The sequence below is a fragment of the Rutilus rutilus genome (assembly GCF_951802725.1).
Source record: "Rutilus rutilus genome assembly, chromosome: 14".
Taxonomy (NCBI): domain Eukaryota; kingdom Metazoa; phylum Chordata; class Actinopteri; order Cypriniformes; family Leuciscidae; genus Rutilus; species Rutilus rutilus.
In genome coordinates this window covers 38,983,295-38,987,225 of record NC_140219.1, presented here as the reverse complement: position 1 = coordinate 38,987,225, position 3,931 = coordinate 38,983,295, and the positions used below count along the sequence as shown (strand labels likewise).

General features: G+C 25.3%; 1 long non-coding RNA gene across 1 annotated transcript; it reads right to left on the bottom strand.

The window, feature by feature from the left end:
- Nucleotides 1-288: 288 nt before the first annotated feature.
- Nucleotides 289-3,476, bottom strand: LOC311303840. Its single transcript, XR_014629836.1, has 2 exons — nucleotides 1,227-3,476; nucleotides 289-1,192 (listed from the first exon to the last, which is right to left on the bottom strand). It is a non-coding gene; the product is annotated as an uncharacterized lncRNA (long non-coding RNA).
- Nucleotides 3,477-3,931: the final 455 nt, after the last annotated feature.

Below are 3,931 nucleotides of genomic sequence, written 5' to 3'. Positions count from 1 at the left end.
AATCTATCTTTCTAACTAACTTATATTTCTTTCTTACTAATCTATCTATCTTTCTTTCTGACTAATCTATCTATCTTTCTAACTAACTCATCTTTCTTTCTTACTAATCTATCTATCTTTCTAACTAACTTATCTTTCTTTCTTACTAATCTATCTATCTTTCTTTCTGACTAATCTATCCATCTTTCTAACTAACTTATCTTTCTTTCTTACTAATCTATCTTTCTAACTAACTTATCTTTCTTTTTTCTTACTAATCTATCTCTTTCTAACTAACTAACTTATCTATCTTTCTTTCTTTCTGACTAATCTATCTATCTTTCTTACTAACTTATCTTTCTTTCTTTCTTACTAATCTATCTATCTTTCTAACTAACTTATCTATCTTTCTTTCTGACTAATCTATCTTTCTAACTAACTTATATTTCTTTCTTACTAATCTATCTATCTTTCTTTCTGACTAATCTATCTATCTTTCTAACTAACTTATATTTCTTTCTTACTAATCTATCTATCTTTCTAACTAACTTATCTTTCTTTCTTACTAATCTATCTATCTTTCTTTCTGACTAATCTATTCATCTTTCTAACTAACTTATCTTTCTTTCTTACTAATCTATCTATCTTTCTAACTAACTTATCTATCTTTCTTTCTTTCTAACTAATCTATGTATCTTTCTAACTAACTTATCTTTTTTTCTTACTAATCTATCTTTCTAACTAACTAACTTATCTATCTTTCTTTATGACTAATCTATCTATCTTTCTAACTAACTTATCTTTCGTTCTTACTAATCTATCTATCTATCTTTCTAACTAACTTATCTTTCTTTCTTTTTTACTAATCTATCTATCTTTCTAACTAACTTATCCTTCTTTCTTTCTGACTAATCTATCTATCTTTCTAACTAACTTATCTATCTATCTTTCTTTCTTACTAATCTATCTTTCTAACTAACTTATCTTTCTTTTTTCTTACTAATCTATCTATCTTTCTAACTAACTAACTTATCTATCTTTCTTTCTTTCTGACTAATCTATCTATCTTTCTAACTAACTTATCTTTCTTTCTTTCTTACTAATCTATCTATCTTTCTAACTAACTTATCTATCTTTCTTTCTGACTAATCTATCTTTCTAACTAACTTATCTTTCTTTCTTACTAATCTATCTATCTTTCTTTCTGACTAATCTATCTATCTTTCTAACTTATCTTTATTTCTTACTAATCTATCTATCTATCTTTCTAACTTATCTTTCTTTCTTACTAATCTATCTATCTTTCTTTCTGACTAATCTATCCATCTTTCTAACTAACTTATCTTTCTTTCTTACTAATCTATCTATCTTTCTAACTAACTTATCTTTCTTTCTTTCTTCCTAATCTATCTATCTATCTTTCTAACTAACTTATCTTTCTTTCTTTCTAACTAATCTATCTATCTTTCTAACTGACTTATCTTTTTTTCTTACTAATCTATCTATCTTTCTAACTAACTAACTTATCTATCTTTCTTTATGACTAATCTATCTATCTTTCTAACTAACTTACCTTTCGTTCTTACTAATCTATCTATCTATCTTTCTAACTAACTTATCTTTCTTTCTTTCTTACTAATCTATCTATCTTTCTAACTAACTTATCCTTCTTTCTTTCTGACTAATCTATCTATCTTTCTAACTAACTTATCTATCTTTCTTTCTGACTAATCTATCTTTCTAACTAACTTATCTTTGTTTCTTACTAATCTATCTATCTATCTATCTATCTATCTATCTATCTATCTATCTATCTATCTATCTATCTATCTATCTATCTATCTTTCTAACTAACTTATCTTTGTTTCTTACTAACCTATCTATCTATCTTTCTAACTAACTTATCTTTCTTTCTTTCTTACTAATCTATCTATCTTTCTAACTAACTTATCTTTCTTTCTTTGACTAATCTATCTATCTTTCTAACTAACTAACTTATCTATCTTTCTTTCTTTCTAACTAATCTATCTATCTTTCTAACTAACTTATCTTTCTTTCTTTCTTTCTTACTAATCTATCTATATTTCTAACTAACTTATCTATCTTTCTTTCTTTCTTTCTTACTAATCTATCTTTCTTTCTTTTGAACTAATCTATCTTTCTTTCTTTCCAACTAATCCATCTTTCTTTCTAACTAATCCATCTTTATTTATTTCTAACTAATCCATCTTTCATTTTTTCTAACTAACCAATCTTTCCTTCTAACTAATCTTTCTTTCATTCTAACTAATCTATCTTTCTTTCTTTCTAATCTTTCTTTCTTTTTTCTTTCTCTCTTACTAATCTATCTTTCTAACTAATGTCTTTCTTTCATTCTAACTAATCAGTCATTTCTTTCTTTCTTTCCAACTAATCCATCTTTCTTTCTAACTAATCTATCTTTCTTTTTAACTAATCAATCTTTCTTTCTTTCTTTCTTTCTTTCTTTCTTTCTTTCTTTCTTTCTTTCTTTCTTTCTAAGTAATACATCTTTCTTTCTAACCAATCTATCTTTTTTTTCATTCTAACTACTCTATCTTTCTTTCTAACCTTTCTTTCTTTTTTCTTTCTCTCTTACTAATCTATCTTTCTTTCTAACTAATGTCTTTCTTTCATTCTAACTAATCAGTCTTTCTTTCTTTCTTTCTAACTAATCCATATTTCTTTCTTTCTAACTAATCCATCTTTCATTCTTTCTAACTAACCAATCCATCTTTCTTTCTTTCTTTCTTTCTTTCTTTCTTTCTTTCTTTCTAACTAATCTATCTTTCTTTTTAACTAATCCATCTTTCTTTCTTTCTTTCTTTCTTTCTTTCTTTCTTTCTAACTAATCTGTCTTTCTTTCATTCTAACTAATCTGTCTTTCTTTCTAACCTTTCTTTTTTTCTTTCTCTCTTACTAATCTATCTTTCTTTCTAACTAATGTCTTTCTTTCATTCTAACTAATCAGTCTTTCTTTCTTTTTACCTAATCCATCTATCTTTCTTTCTAATTAACCAATCCATCTTTCTTTCTTTCTAACTAATCTATCTTTCTTTCTAACTAATCCATCTTTCTTTCTTTCTAACTAATCCATCTTTCTTTCTTTCTTTCTAACTAATCTATCTTTCTTTCTAACTAATCTATCTTTCTTTTTAACTAATCCATCTTTCTTTCTTTCTTTCTTTCTTTCTTTCTTTCTTTCTTTCTTTCTTTCTTTCTTTCTAACTAATCCATCTTTCATTCTAACTAATCCATCTTTCTTTCTTTCAAACTAATCCATCTTTCATTATTTCTAACCAATCAGTCTTTCTTACTTTCTAACTACTCTATCTTTCTTTTTAACTAATCCATCTTTCTTTCTTTCTTTCTTTCTTTCTAACTAATACATCTTTCTTTCTAACTAATCTGTCTTTCTTTCATTCTAACTAATCTGTCTTTCTTTCTAACCTTTCTTTTTTCTTTCTCTCTTACTAATCTATCTTTCTTTTTAACTAATCCATCTTTCTTTCTTTCTTTCTAAGTATAATATCTTTCTTTCTAACTAATCTATCTTTCTTTCATTCTAACTAATCTATCTTTCTTTTTAACTAATCCATCTTTCTTTCTTTCTTTCTAAGTAATACATCTTTCTTTCTAACTAATCTATCTTTCTTTCATTCTAACTAATCTATCTTTCTTTCTAACCTTTCTTTCTTTTTTCTTTCTCTCTTACTAATCTATCTTTCTTTCTAACTAGTGTATTTCTTTCATTCTAACTAATCAGTCTTTCTTTCTTTCTTTTTAACTAATCCATCTATCTTTCTTTCTAATTAACCAATCCATCTTTCTTTCATTCTATCCATATTTCTTTCTTTCTAACTAATCCATCTTTCTTTCTTTCTAACTAACCAATCCATCTTTCTTTCTTTCTTTCTTTCTAACTAATCTATCT